The 16,392-nt window shown below is 35.5% G+C and overlaps 1 protein-coding gene and 1 long non-coding RNA gene across 2 annotated transcripts in view; one reads left to right on the forward strand and one right to left on the reverse strand.

Annotated features, from left to right (window-relative positions):
* The window catches only part of Phm (Peptidylglycine-alpha-hydroxylating monooxygenase), a 195,448-nt gene that overhangs the window by 96,328 nt on the left and 82,728 nt on the right, over window positions 1-16,392 (forward strand). The gene's annotated exons all lie outside the window — the stretch shown is intronic.
* Window positions 699-16,392, reverse strand: part of LOC108360750 (uncharacterized) — a 16,932-nt gene continuing 1,238 nt past the window's right edge. The window contains exons 2-3 of the long non-coding RNA XR_001847176.1: window positions 2,606-2,610; window positions 699-1,593 (exon numbers count right to left, since the gene is read on the reverse strand). This is a non-coding gene — a long non-coding RNA (uncharacterized LOC108360750). The remainder of the gene's footprint in view (window positions 1,594-2,605; window positions 2,611-16,392) is intronic.

A 16,392-nucleotide genomic window follows, 5' to 3' on the forward strand; every position in this document is an offset into this window, starting at 1 on the left:
GGTTGTTATTGTTAATTCCATACATGAAATAGATTCGTTGCATAGTTTTTACGGCAGGCTCATCCCATATATTTTTTTGTCAATTTTTATTGTGGCGTATTCATATTTATTTCAATAGTGTTATTGAGCTTTGTACCACGATTTGTTTGTTAGGAAAAATGGAAGAAACAACAATGAGATCGCCAAATGTCCTCATCAGACTTCTTTTTTTCCCTAGACTTTCAGCAGGGATCGAACCCGCGTCATCGATGTGCAAAGGCAGAAGCGCTAACCACTGAGCTATGCACACCGTAAGCTTTTGTTGCTAATCCATTTCCTTATTCAACCTACTACTATCAAGTGCAGCTGATTCACCGCAATTAAAGTTTGACAGCGTGGTTGTTATTGTTAATTCCATACTTGAAATAGATTCGTTGCATAGTTTTTAGGGCAGGCTCATCCATGGCGCATTCAATTTTAGTCCAATGATGTGCAATTTTCAAGTCGCTAAAGATTACCGTTGATTTTTTAGAATTTTTTTTGTCTCATTTGCTTCCATATAACGACTAAACACAATTTTGTTTTTATATGACAGAAACCCGCAACATCCTCGGCTAAAATAATTCTAAAAAATCAACGGTAATTTTTAGCCACTTGAAACTTGCACATTATCTGACTAAAATTGGATGGGCTATAAAACTGCGTATTCAAAAAAATTCTACCGCTTCTGAGAAAAAAGTTTGAAATTTGGGTGTAAATTTGTTGCACTTTTTTGCGGTCTTTTAAGAAGTTTAACACATGGGTTTATATGAGTTTTGAGAGAGAATGAACTGTATTTTAATTGAAAATTATTAAAAATAAATAAATAAACATGAGTGGCAAACAATATCACTTTGAGATGGGGGTGCTATTGTATTGGCCAGTACTGAATATAATGTTAGTTAATTAAGTTCATGTACTGTTAAAAGATTATTGACTTACATGTACAACTACTGCTCCCACTTAAATAAATAAATAAATATATATCTATGATAGTTGTTTATAGTAGGCTATATATAAATGATTTTATAAAAGGGGGCGTGGCACATTGCATAGGCGAGGAATATTTTACCAGCTATAACTTCCGAACCATAAGTTCTATGAACTTGAAGTTTGGTAAGCAGGCATATCTATGGTCGGCGCTTATAGTAAGGCATATATATATGAGTTTGCAAAAGGTTGCGTGGCACATACCATAGGCGTGGAAAATTGTATCAGCTATAACTTCGGAACCATATGTCAGGTGAAATTGAATGTATAAATGAGTTTTTTGAAAGGGGCACAACCCACAGGCGAGACATTTTTTATCAGCTACAACTTCGGAACTATAATTCACAAGAATATGAACTTCAGTATGAATACATATCCATGGTAGGTGCTTATAGTAAGGTTTGTATACATGAGTTTGTAAAAGGGAACGTGGAGCATAGGCGTGGAATTTTTAATCAGCCATAAATTGGGAACCATAGGAGAGCTCTTGTTAAAAATCGACTATCCGGCTATTCGGTTAGTCGACTAGTCGATTAACAACTTTTTTGTCGGTTGATAGTCGAATAGCAATTATTCGATTAACCGCTCGAATTCGACTAACCGTTCACTTTCGACTAACCGCTCACTATCGAGTAGTCTGAAAATCGACTAACCGAAATTATTCGAATAGTGACAGTTTTTCACCATAAAATTATTGCTATTAGCGTGGTTGGGTTATGTCAATAAGCATAAGTATTCAAAAAATATAAAAAAAACAATGTTTACTGAAAGAAAACGACTAGTCGAAAAATCGAAAATGAACGGATAATGGACTAGTTGTTTGTGAGCGGTTAGTTGAAAAAGTCGAAGGGAAACGGTTATTCGATTAAGTGAAGTCGATTATTTTTTGACACAACTTTTGCTATTCGACTAACCGATTAGTCGACTAGTCGACTAACAAGAGCTCTAAACCATAGTCACATGAACTTGGAATTTGGTATGTAGACATACATATGTATATATGGGAGGTGTTTAGAGTAAAGTATATATAAATGAGTTTGTAAAAGGGGGATAAATTCAATTAAAATTCAATATGAAGTTCACTTTAGATAATTTTAATTAGAAGCCGGTTTATCTCTTTGCGCCAGGAGGGCAAACTTTATACTTAAGATGCTCTCAGTTGCTTCGTTTGAGTGTGGCATTGAAAAAAAAAAGACAAAACTACAAATTTTTTCAAACTGTGGAAAAGTACCACTATTTAAGGACTTCGTTTATAATTCCTTATGGCTTAAATTAATTTTTTCAACTACGCAAAAACTTTGAAAGGGTAAGAATTCGCTAAAAAGGAGTATCTAGCTCTATGTCTTAAATGCAAAACACTTTTACAATGTCAGTAAATTGTGAAAAGAGTTGTAAGTTATAGGCGAAAGCCATTCGAGTATTCAAATTTGTTGTTATTAAACTAAAAGTTATTTTCGATATAACTAGCAACACGTCACTGTTCTGTTTAAATAGTTTAAGCTCCATCATATTATCGCAACTGGTACGTAACGACCCGGCGATATGCCCACAAAACGATGGAACTTTTTGTTGTATTCATTTCTTGGGCATATGAAACATTATCTGAAACATGTCTACTATAATTAAACTATTTTCTTCTTACTTTTTACAGTACAGTTTAAGGAAGTTCCAACGTTATGTAAAAACCTTAAGAAAATCCTAAAGTATTTGGTTTGAATTGAAAATTCAGTACAAATCAGTACACATTTTGAAAAATCAGGACATTAGCGTGCTGATTGAAGAAATGAATAAAATCAGTACAAGAGTTGAAAAATCAGTACTGTACTGATAAAATCAGTACGTCTGACAATCATAGCTTTAGCACTGCTATAAATAGCGACGGACAAACAGAAACTACATATTCAAAACGAAAAACGGCACTGAAGATGGCACAACTCCGAAATCGGTTTGTCTGGAAGCCAGATTTAAAAAGGATGACAAAAAATCGTTCCACAATACATCAAAAAATGTTATTGTCCCGTTGCGGGATCGCGGGATTTAGATATTCATTACTTTTCAACAACATAAATCGAAAAAAACTGCATCTATATTGTTTGCGAAGCTCTCCTACCTAAAATAAATAATAAATAATGGGTTTAAATGGTACTTTTTTTTACTAAAAGAGGCGTTTTTATTTTTTCTCTCTGCATTTATTTTAGAGGACTTTGGCTGCGTTTCTTTATACATTCCGGATAATCCGATTTCACAGCCAGAATAAACAGAACGCGTTTGAAATATACGTTAACATATCATCAGGAACGTTCTAAAGAATAAGTAAACAAAGAGGTTTATTCCAAACGTTCAGAATGAATAAAGAAATGCAGCCTTTGTAATTTCAAAGATATGATGATATTGATTTCAAAAGTTATTAAAATAAAATCAATACAATGTACAAATAAAAATATGGGCACCAAATTAAAGAGGAAATTTCTTTAGAATTTAAAATTGGGTCAGAATTTGTGAAATCAGCACAAAAACATGTATGTCTTAATTTTTGACGCGATGTAGAAAAAACGATTCAGGTTGACCTTAACAATTATTCTCCAAACTTAAATTTTTTTTCTGTCAAGTTATTGTTATTGTCAAGTGAAATGTTCGATAACTTTTTAAACAAAAACTTGTAATTCTTTAAGCGATGAACCGATTTTAACGAAACTTTGGGATATTAGAGGGAAGGAATCTTACTTTAGAGAATCGATCTTAAATTTTTGGAAAACTAATTTTTTCATAATTTGTAATGCAATTATTTATAAGCTATACATTTTTTTTTGTTCTGCGCCTCATAAAAATCTCAAAAAAATTTAGTTTAACAACAAAACTTCGAGGTATTCAAATCTGCAAAAAAATTCCGAGCCACGTTTACTTTAGCAATTATAATCCAAATAATGTTGATATTGGGCGCAAACTTTTCCCGTAATATAATAAAAATTTAAATCAGCGCATGAATTTGTCGCCAATGAAATTTTTTTATGGAAGCGCTCGTTTTGTATTGCAAAAGCACATTCTTTTGTGATACTCGTTAAATTAGACATCTTACTGGCGGTTTTGCTTTTGCATTTATTAATTGTCTCGTCTTTCAATTGTAGTATAAATAAATATGTCACCTCCTAAATCATGTTGTAATCCATTGCGTAAAGAAAAACATAACAGAGTTTATCTCAAAAGTGACTGAAAAGCGGAACAGTGTTTTTTCAAATTTAATTGGGGAATATTTATGCGAAACATGCAAAATATATGTATATCAAGAAGGGAAGGGATGTTATTCCAATACCAAAACCATCTCAAATATCTTTCGCTGCTCTTGATCGGGAGTCTGGCGAGGAAAACAGTAACGACAGTGACTCCGATTCAGATTTTGAAGGTAAAATTAACTTTTTGCCAGTTATTTAACCCTAGAATACTAACGTTCGCCTGTGAGGCGGTTTCCGCGCGATATTTCAGGAACGCTTTTAATGATCAAAGTAAACGTTCGCGCCAACTCAGTTTAGCACTGTACGAGGTTGTTAGCAGGCGCACATTGTACAGTGGCCTTCCGTGGCTGAGTTCCACGCCCTCTTGACGCCTGACAGGCGAACGTTAGTAGTAAAGGTAATTTTGTTTGCTGTACTTATTTCAGTTTTTAACATGTTTGTTGGCTATTTTCTGTTTTGAACTTTATGCTTTTTTTTTACTTTTCGAAGAACAAGTTCTAAAATGGTTGGAAGAAATATCGTTGAATGGAACCGATAGTGAGAACAATTTGGAAGAAGATTTCAGTAAATGCGCCTTATGCTTGATTTATTCAAATAACTTTACGTAAAGGATCTGAAATTTTAAGAAAAAATAATTGCTTAGTTTTTATTCATAAGGCCCAATTTGATACAAAAAAGTCGATTTCATTTTTAAGTACAGGTCACAATAGAAAAGATAAACAACTAATTCCTTTTAAGTGTGAAAGTAAATAAAGGGTGAACACACCAAAACTGCGACACTTTGGGAATCTTATAACTTACCCAAAACGAATTCGATATTTTGAAATTCAAATACCATAAGCTGACCACATGGCCTTAGTTGGACGTAGAAGAAATTTCATTTGAATTTGATTCCTAGTTGAGTTAAAAATGGCAACCGAGTTAGAAACGAGACAAACCATTTTGCACGAGTTTATAAATGATCCGGCCTTAAGTACACGTAAAATTGCTCAAAAATTAAAGATTGCACTATTCGACAGTTTGCAGGGTTTTAATCGGTACAAATAAGGCTTGGCAGTTACGAGAAAACCAGGGAGCGGGGGTTAGCATGGTCAAAGTGATAAAAACAGTGCTCGGAAGGTCCTCAGTGCGTTTTCGCGAAATCCGAAGATTTTGTCGCGTTATGTTGCAAAACCCGTACGCAGATCGCAGTTTTTCGTACAAAAGGTAAAGCGGAAAGCTTAATTGAGATGTTCTACAGCTCAAACAGCGCCAGACCGAGGCGCAAAGTAGAATGTTACAGCGAAATCCCGCATTCGGAAGTTGTATGAATTCTAAATTAAAAAATACAACTGCATTGTTACGGACTACGAAACCTACTGCTATAAAAATTCAAAATATATTGTAGGTCAAGATTTTTATACTGGTGCAAGTCGTCAAGATGCCCCTGAAAGTTGTAAGCTGAAAATAAAGTCCAAATTTCCAAAAAACCACATGGTTTGGCAAGCTATTTGATCCTGTGGCCGTAAGAGCAGCCCTTTTTCCCACCCGGGACAATGAATGATCAAGTTTACCGGGATGAGTGCCTCAAAAAGCGTCTTCTGTCGTTTATCAACAGATAAGGAGTAGGCCACTGTTCTACGCGGACATGGCAACCTGCCACTATGCCAAGGACACATTGCCGTGGTATAATGCAAATAACATCAATTTTGTACCTCACGACTGCAATCCACCCAATAGCCCAGAGCCACGTCCTATTGGGGAATATTGGTCAATTGTCAAAGAAATCTTGCAGAAAACAGTTGAAACAGTGAAAAATATTGAAGAGTGCAAAACAAAGTAGTTGTGCGCATCGCGTAAAGTCGATGATGCAGTCGTGCAGAACATGATGGCGCGTGTGCGATGAAAATACCGATCACTTGCATATGGAGCAAATAATAACTAATATTTTAACATTTTAGTAACATCTAAACTTCCAAGTTATATAATACAAGAAAAAATAATTTCAAAGCCTTCTAGTTTGTTTCTGGTAGTAATTTCTAAGTGTCGCAGTTTTGGTGTGTTCACCCGTTACGAATACATTTAAGATAATTTATGGATTGTTTGTTTTTTTTTTTTTAATCTATTAAAATGACCCCTTTCAAAAAGATTATAAAATACGTGTTATTTTCAATACGAACTATTTTTATTAATATTAAAAAAAAATATTAAATTATTTTATGTTTTTACTTTAAAAACATATGAAATATGTTTAAGCCATTTTTTAAACAAATTTAAGGTTTTAGAAAGACGGAATTTGTACTTTTTTTCAAAGTAGCCTCACAGGCGAACGTTAGTATTAAAGGAATAAAAAATAAGGCTAGTATTCTAGGGTTAAGTAAGAATACGTCCATTCATCTTTTTGATCTCGTTTTTTAGGAGAATTCCTTACTTGTGACGAAGGAAAAAATTTAATTGCACCCGACTTTAAAATAGATGTTGCAACAACAGCAAACGTTAAAGTCGCTTTGTCAAAGGAAGGGGACACGAAAAAAATCCAATTATTAACAGCAGTGCCTATAGATTGGAATGCTGCGAAAATTCGTAATTTATTAGGCGTACCCGTTACATGGCTGAAACTGTACCTAAATTGCGAAAAAAAATCAGGATATGTTGCATCTCCTGATAAAAAAATTGGACGAGTTTTAGCGAATTCCGTTGTTGAAAAGGTTCAACTATTTTATGAAATGGATAAAAACACGCGTTTTATGCCCGGGAAGAAAGACTGTATTTCAATTTGAATCAATGGAAATAAAAATAGTGTTCAAGAAAGGCTGTTGCTCTGTAATTTGAGAGAGCCTCATAAAAATTTTTTGTGGAAATATCCGGATGTAAGGACAAGTCTCTAAATTCACAAACCTTCGACCAGCTTCTTGCGTAGTTGTTGGGTGTAAAAGTATGTGTTTGCAAAACGCACCAAAACATGAAATTTAAAATTCATGGATTAACAGGATCGGGTCAAACATATTCGATAAGTGACTTAACCAAACAAATTATCTGTCCCTATCCAAATGACCGTTGCAATTTGTTAGCTTGTGATCAATGTCCCGGAGTTTCATTGCTGTCCAAAAATCTTTCCTCTTGTTTCAAGGCTAAGCGTATTTCTGAAATTCATTTTAAGGAATGGACTTGCACTGACAGGTACAATTTTGAATTATTTGTTTTACTATAATTTAATAATAATTNCACTGACAGGTACAATTTTGAATTATTTGTTTTACTATAATTTAATAATACTATACTATAATTATTAATAATCATTTATAGTGATTTGCAGGTGTGGACTGGTTGATAAAGTCGAAAAAACTGACGTGTTCTTGAAAAATTTTGAAAAGGAATTACCGTTATATTTGAAGCATGATTCCATATCTAAGTCTCAGGCCCAGTATTTGTTATATTTGAAAGAAAATTTACAAGATGCAGAGTTTCTAGTTACCCTAGACTTTGTCGAAAACTATAGTTTTAAGATACAGGATGCAGTTCAATCGTATCATTGGTCAAATGATCAGGCTACACTGCATCCTTATGTTATATATTACAAAAATGAAATTACCATTGTAAACGAATGTTTTGTCGTGATATCAGAAACGAATATTCAAAACACCGTCGCAGTTCACCTATTCAACACGAAAATGATAAATAATTTAAAACTTATTTTTGGGACCGAAAATGTGAAGAGAATCTTTTTTCTGACGGATGTGCAGCTCAATACAAAAACAAGTTCAATTTTGCACTGTTGACACTGAATGGCATTTTTTTCAACCTCACACGGAAAAGGTGCCTGTGATGGAGTTGGAGGCACCGTGAAAAGATTGGCATATCGTGTAAGCTTACAAAGACCTCTTAGTAACCAAATACCTACACCTTATCAATTGTTTCTGTGGGCAAACCAATATTTCGATAATATTGAGTTCGAATTTGCTTCTAAAATCGAACACGAGAAACAAGAAAGAAAACTTCAAAAACGAGAAACATGAAAGAAACTGCAATAGCTAAGACAATAAAAGGAATGCGTCACTTTAAATTTTCTAAGCCTATTGATTTTAAGAACATTGAATGTAGAGCAAGGCATATTAAACAAGGTAGAAGTGATTTTGACATTTCTCTTTTGAACACCGACTATAATGTCAAATGATGAATAACTATTAACCCTTTCCAAGTTGGAATTTTCTACTTTTCATTAAAAATTCAATTGTGTGCTTTGAGATAGTTTTGAATTGTGTACATTTTTTTTTTGTTTTTCGACCACATGCATTTATAGATACATACATATACAAAAATTAAAAGGAGCAGGAACTACGAGCGTTGCATTGTGTGGAAAGTGGTGCGATACTTTAAGGCGCCTAGTTGCGAAGTTAGAAGACTTGGTTGCCTGATGCACACGGAATTTCAGAACTGAGTAAGAGTAGTTTCTTACAATATTAATTATAATCACGCCAGGACCTAGATTTACACTTATATACATACCAGGGTTGTTGCGAATATTCGCATTCGCATTCGCAACCGCGGAGCTTCTGCATTAATTTTAACATTTTCATTCGCTTTCGCATTCGTAATAATCAATGCGGATCTTTTGCGAATGCGAATATTGAAGGGCTNATTCGCATTCGCATTCGCAACCGCGGAGCTTCTGCATTAATTTTAACATTTTNTTGTTGCGAATATTCGCATTCGCATTCGCAACCGCGGAGCTTCTGCATTATTTTTAACATTTGCATTCGCTTTCGCATTCGTAATAATCAATGCGGATCTTTTGCGAATGCGAATATTGAAGGGCTCGAAAATAACAGTTTTTTTTTACCAGCTAAACTTGGCCAAATATTTTTTATTCCCAATTAAAGGTCTTTTCCGGATAATAAACAAACCGCTTATCCAAATTAAACAAGTTTGGTACCAAATGAAGGAAATGTCTAAACGAGCAAAGTCACCCATTGAAAAATATTTCAATAAACAATGTTAATTAATTACCATAGATCACACCTTGGGTCTGGTATATGAATTTCTTTAGTATTAAATGATAAAAACATAGAAATAGAGGTGGTAACCTTCTTTCGTTATTTCTGCTTAAAAGCTATTTCAGTCACAGAAGAAAGAATTAAAAATGTATTATAAAAACAAAATCGAAAAATGCTGTCGACGTTACAGGTTCTTCAAATTCAGAAACAACCAAAAGAATGAGAAGGAAGAATTCTTTGGAAATCAACACGGTGTTTAAGCAACGATCTTGCCATGATACAAGATTGTGAAGATGGAAGTCAGGAGGATACATCCGACATTTGCCGCCCGATGCAATCCTCAAAAAAGAATTATTGCACCGCAATAAAAAAAAATATAACTGAAAGACCTCTCAACTGGTGCAGCGTCAATCGAAAAGAATTTACAATTTTGTCAAGTTTCAAGATTTTCAATTTTGTCGCCTCGAGCGAGTAGTTATTTAGTGGCGAAGGTTTGATTTACGACCCTTTAAAAACTTTTTATTGAATACTATGTTCCAATTTTTGAATTCAAATACTAAAAAAAAAACATTATTAAAAATTACTAACTAACCTTTCCATTTTTATTTAACTAAATCACCTAATTTACTCACCTAAATTATTTCTTAACAAGTAAAAAAGTCCAAGTTANCCTAATTTACTCACCTAAATTATTTCTTAACAAGTAAAAAAGTCTAAGTTAGGGCAGAGCCGAACATTAAATACCCGGTGCAAGTATTCAATATAGTTTTTTCACCATTCCGATCACTACCGCTACATGGTAAGCAGTCTAAGTCTGTTTCAAACATCTTCGATAGAACGTTCAGTTAGATATAATGAGATAAACTTATATAGATACATATATGTAGGCGGCACCACGCCCATTTTCCAAAATTCCATAATGGTACTTCTTTTCNCCCGGTGCAAGTATTCAATATAGTTTTTTCACCATTCCGATCACTACCGCTACATGGTAAGCAGTCTAAGTCTGTTTCAAACATCTTCGATAGAACGTTCAGTTAGATATAATGAGATAAACTTATATAGATACATATATGTGGGCGGCACCACGCCCATTTTCCAAAATTCCATAATGGTACTTCTTTTCAAGGGATTGTTGTTAGTATCAATTTGGGTAAAATTAGCTTCCTCAAATTTCGAAATATCAAAGTTTCAAACATTTCTGAAATTTACCGTTATAGAAAAGTGGGCGTAATTTTAGTCAGATTTCAAAACTTTCAACGTTTTGCCTTATGTGGCAACCACAATAATCATACCTAGTTTGGTACACATTGATAGAGCGGTTACCGAGATACACATAACCACATATGTGGCGGGGTCACGCCCATTTTCCAACTTTTTATTATAAGCCTATTTTTCTAAAGAATTATTCCAAAAATCAATTTTGAATAAATTAGCTTCAGTATTTACTGATTTATAGAAGCTTTTGTATTTCTCTAAATTACCGTTATATGGGATGTGGGCGTAGTTATTATCCGATTCTAAATTTTAGGCCTTTTAGTATGTTTTGTGTGTGTGCCAAGTTTGGGAGAAATTGGTGGCGGCAAGACACATGTAAATAGTGGGAGCTACGCCCATTTTCCAGAAATTTATAATATTCGTATTTTTCGCCTAAAATGATCGTAAATATTAATTTTGAGTGAATAAGCTTCAGTAGTTACTAAAAATTGCAGTTTTCGCATTTCTTAAAACTACCGTTATATGGGAGGTTGGCGTGGTTATCGTCCGATTTTGCCCATTTTCAATACCGTCCGTCCAACGCCTAAAGGAACCAAGTTTCGTTAAGATATCTCAATTTGTACTCGAGGTATGGTGTGCACAGACGGACGGACGGACAGACAGTCACCGCTTAATCGATGTCTCTTTTCATTCTGATCATTTATGTATATATTTGTCTATATCTATCTCGTTTCGTTTTGCCTGTTACAAACAACCGTTATGTGAACAAATTTATAATACCCTTGTGCACAAGTGCGCTTGGGTATAAAAATACTTGACATCCGCATTCGCATCCGCATCTGCGGATGTTAGCGTTTAAACATCCGCATCCGCATTCGCGTCCGCGGATGTCTAGAATTCCACATTCGCAACATCCCTGATACATACGTATGTAGAAGAAAACTTTAAATCGTTTTTTATAAGTGGGGAGGTTTTTTAGAAGTAGAATTTAAATAAGAAACTAAACGCGCAAAGACATTGGGCGAATAGAAATAAAAAAATGTTTTAAACAGTTTCATAAAACATTTATTCCATTTAACGACGTGGTTTCCTTTATGAGGTTGTGGCAACGCCGCGACAACACAAAACATGCAACCCTGCTCAATCTAATTTGACAGCGGCAGACTCTTCCTCTTTTTCTTTTCCCTTTTCGGTTTCGGCTTCAAGGAGATGAAACAGGCGTGTGACTTTTTCCAATTATTTGATTTTGTAGTTTTAAGTTAAAGATAAATATCACATTAGTTTCACTATATATAACTGGTGTTCCTTCTTGATTGAGCAACAGGTATACCATAAGGTATTCCTTTCTGGCCATATGCATATGTGCTTATAAGATGCGCATGCAGCTAAACTTCTTTGAAGGTAATATTGAAGTAATCCTTAAAATTAGTATACGTACATACATATGTATGTATTTATGTTGATACATTTCCATGGTGATATTATAAGCAGGTGAAGTAATAAAAAAGCTTTCTCGCTTTATTTTCCTGACATGCGGCTATCTTATGCAAATTTCTAAAGGCAAATTTTCAAATGAGATAGGGTCAAATCTTTCATTTCGCTCTTATTACTACACCTGGTATAATTTCACCATGATGAGTTTCAATTGATGCTAATTTGTTGCAAACATAGCACACGCACCTCATAGGGTTAATTTGTTTGTTTACAGTTTTTTAACATTATAACTAGCTACAAGAGAGTTCGATCTAGTTGTCGCTTCTACCTTATTTAATATGCCTTGATGTAGAGAATCTTCTGATTCGGAAACCTTCGTTGTCCATGAAATATTGTAACTATTTTTTTAACTACGGAATTGATATCCGTTGTACAAAATTTTAAATAAAAAACTTACTACGAGTATTCTTTTGAAAAAGGATACAGTTATTTTGATTTATTTTGTTTTCCAGGGCTTCTACAATACAAAACGAGCACTTCCATTAAAAAAAATTTCATTTGACGATAAATTCATGCGCTGATTTTAATTTTTATTATTTTACGCCGTATATCAACATTTGGATTATAATTTGTAAAGTAAACGTGACTCGGATTTTTTTTTTTGCAGATTTGAATACCTCCAAGTTTTGTTGTTAAATGACATTTTTGTAAGACTTATGAGGCGCAGAACAGAAAAAAAATATATTGCTTATAAATAATTGTATTAAAAATTATTTTTCCAAAAATTTAATACCGATTCTCTAAAGTAAGATTGATTCCCTCTAATATCCCAGAGTTTCGTTAAAATCGGTTCATCGCTTAAAGAATTACAGGTTTTTGTTTAAAAAGTTATCGAATTTTTCACTTGACAATAACTTCGGTAAAATAACAGAAAAAAAATCTAAGTTTGGTGAATAATTGTTAATTTCAACCTGACTCGTTTTTTCTACATTGCGTCAATTAATTGTCCATTGTGATACCACATTTCACAAATTCATTTGAACGGTAACTGTGTAAAAATTTCGAGAGGCCCTGGGGGCTCACAACATAGTTCCGTAAACAGCTGATGTCCACCCCGGAGAGAGCCCCTCGGGAGTGTTGATGAGATGCGCACCGAAGTGCTTATACCTTAAACTAGCGAATGCCGGACAGTTGAGTAGGAAGTGCTGAGATGATTCCACCTCGTCTGCCAGATATTGCGGCGGTAGGGATCCATGACGATCTTGAGTCGCACCGCGTGTGTTCCCATAGGACAATGTCCGGTCAGTACACCTGCAAGAATCGAGAGCTGGCGCTTCGCCAGCTGCTGTAGCTCCCTTGACCGCCCGCGGTTCATCACTGGCCAGAAGGACCCTGCAACTTTGCAAGTCCGGGTTTTTTCCCAGCGGTCGCTGAGCCGACTGTAAGCCCATCTGTCCAGGAGCAGACCGCAGGTTGCCAACGGAACTCTCATGCCCTCCCTGTCCGAGGTGATGGCTTCGAGGGTTCCCTGCCAAGCCAGTTCATCAGCCCTGCATTTTCGAGTGATATCACGTCAGTAATCCAAAAATGATTTTAAAAAATCGGAGAAATGTGCAGAAGATTCAGGTTTCTAGTGCAGAAGGGCTCGTAAATATTTAAAATGTCATTTTAAAATTTTATCCTTGAAGTTTCACAAAATTTGTTTTTGTTTTTGTTTACTCGATAACATCCTCGATTCGTTGTTTTAACTTTGTTAGCTTAAAAATTACCTATTCGTCCTTTTGAATTCAAGAAATTTTAATTCTTTAAATTCTAAAGAAATTTCCTATTGCATTTGTTACCCATATTTTGATTGTACATTGCATTGAGTTTTAATAATTTTTGGAATTAATCATATCTTTGAAATTACAAAGTCCTTNCCAAGAAATTTTAATTCTTTAAATTCCAAAGAAATTTCCTATTGCATTTGTTACCCATATTTTGATTGTACATTGCATTGAATTTTAATAATTTTTGGAATTAATCATATCTTTGAAATTACAAAGTCCTTCAAAATAAATTCTGCGGTCAGAGATAAAAAATAAAAACGCAACTTTAAATAAAAAAGTAGGTTTCAAACCCATTTATTTATTATTTATTTCATGGTAGAAGAGCTTCTCAAACAATATAGAAGCAATTTTTTCGATTCAAGTTGTTGAAAATAATGAATATCTAAATCCCGGGATCCCGGGATTGTGACAATGGCATCCCGAAAATCCCGGGATCGGAAAAAGCCGAAAAATTAACATCCCTAGTAGACACCTCCTCCAACTCTCCCTTCCAGCTTCGATCCGTCCGTGAAGACGTTTATTGGACCTCTTCTTCAGAGACTACCCTTCTCCCATTCGTCCCTTGGAGGGATGTGCGTGGAGAAGGATCCTTTTGGGGCCAGCCTCGGGTGACTCCGGTCAATTTCTTCCGGCATGAAGTTGAAACTTTCGAGAATCGTCGAGTTCCCATGCGCTGGGTTGAAAGAGAACCCAGAGCTTTTGAGCCTAATCGCTCAGCGAATCGCCGCTACTTTGCCCGCAATGTCGACAGGTGCGACATTGAGCATAGCGTTTAGCGCTAGAGTAGAAGTGTTCCGGATTGCCCCGCTGATTCCAACGAGCTTCCTAACAAGGGTGGTTTTTTCCAGTGAACTCCACCAGACAATGACCCCATATAACATTATTGGCTTAATAATGGTTTCACATAGCCAGTGCATAACTTTTGGAGAGAGGCCCCATCTCTTCCGCATGACGTTATTGCAGCAGTAGAGAGCCACCGATGCTTTCTTTACTCGTTCCTCAATATTTGGTTCCCATGACAACTTCCCGTCCAGGATCACGCGCAAGAACTTGACCCTGTCAGAGAAAACAAGTGAAACACCCCCTATTGAGGGGAGCTGGGCATGAGGCATTTTCTACCTCCTGCCAAAAAAACCAGCTCCGTCTTTCCAGGATTGACACCAAGTCCGCAGCTAGCGGACCAATTTGAGACCACGTTTAGGTAGCCTTGCATAAGTTCGTACAGAGTGTCACGTCATCCGCGTAGTCAATATCCCAGCATCCTCTCCTTTCCAACTCCTCCAGAACATCGTTTATCACGACTATCCAGAGAAAGGGTGAAAAAACGCCTCCCTGCGGTGTCCCTCTGCTCACTTTACGCTCCCCAGAGGCGTTGCCCCATTCCGCTGTGACGGTTCTGTCGTACAGCATACGTGAGATGAGCCTTACTAAGTAGCTTTCGACTCCGAGCTTAGTAAAGGATCTTATTATTGCCCCAGGTAAGAAAGCGCCCTCGATATCAAGGAAGACACATACTCAGCGTTTCCGCGTTGGTAATTTTTAACCAAAATTGGTATTTTTTTCTTTATTTATCAAGTTTGGTAATTTAGTAATTTATTTCTCAATGTGGTAACTTTTTCATTTCGGTCTTACATGTCAAATACGTCAATATTGGTTCTGATTCCACATTAGTAAGTGAACCGTAAGCGTTTCCTTTTATAGAAATACCAGGTGATCCTGAAAGTTTCGCAAGGCGAAAGTTGTTCCTGGAATGATGAGCTCTTTAACAAACTGCTTAAAAGTGGCTATTGCTAAGTATATCCACCGTGTCCTTTCCTGGAAGGTTTTGGAAGGTCCCTGCCAGTTCGTCAGTTTTTCAATTACCATAAATTTTCCGGTGTACCCGACATGAATAGAATTCTACGTAAATACGTATGTTCTCGTTCAAAAAGCTGCGGCATTCAGCGGGGGACTTCACTCTATGTGTGAGTCGAAAGATTTCCCTCAAGCGTTGAGTTTTTGATATATTTTCTGTCACTTGTTTGCATACAGTGGTCCAAAATAATTATAGCAAAACCATATTTTGACAAGTTTTAACATATTATTTTTTTTTTGTAATTTAATTTTGGTTATTTTTTATAAAAATATTGGGCGCGTTTATAAGACGTAGCTGTTGCCCAAGCTATTTGTCTTAGAAACGCACAGTTGAGTAGTTCCGCTCAGCTCAACAGTCGGCAACTTTCCGTCATTTTTTCCAGCGGAAAATGTTTACGCTACCTGAACTCAACGTGTTGGGCTTAGCCTAAACAGCTGATCGAAAAGACTTACGCTGCTTATATTAAATTTAACGCCGCTTCGTAAGGTGGCAGCTGCAAACAAATTTATTATATGTTATATTACTGATGTGATGAAATAACTAGAATATTTTATAATAATACTACTTTGCTAAATATATATTTTTAAGATGTTTGCTATATAATTTCACACTGTTTTATTCATTGTAACATTGAACGATTTTTTCAACACGGCGGCAGCTCAGCGTTGAATTTTATTTCTATTTTATTCTATGGCTCTTGCCGTTCCTTTCAGCCCACAGCCATAAACAAAAAAAAAGATTCATGCCGGATAGAGGAAATGAAAACGAGAGACAACACTGCGGCAAAAAGGAAAGTGGTAGAAAACCAGTCCTGTCAGGAGGGAGCCGTCCCACCCCATCTGTCT

This window comes from Rhagoletis zephyria, unplaced genomic scaffold (assembly GCF_001687245.7).
Source record: "Rhagoletis zephyria isolate East Lansing unplaced genomic scaffold, Rhagoletis_zephyria_1.1 Rzeph_scaffold_00621, whole genome shotgun sequence".
In the NCBI taxonomy this organism is placed as follows: domain Eukaryota; kingdom Metazoa; phylum Arthropoda; class Insecta; order Diptera; family Tephritidae; genus Rhagoletis; species Rhagoletis zephyria.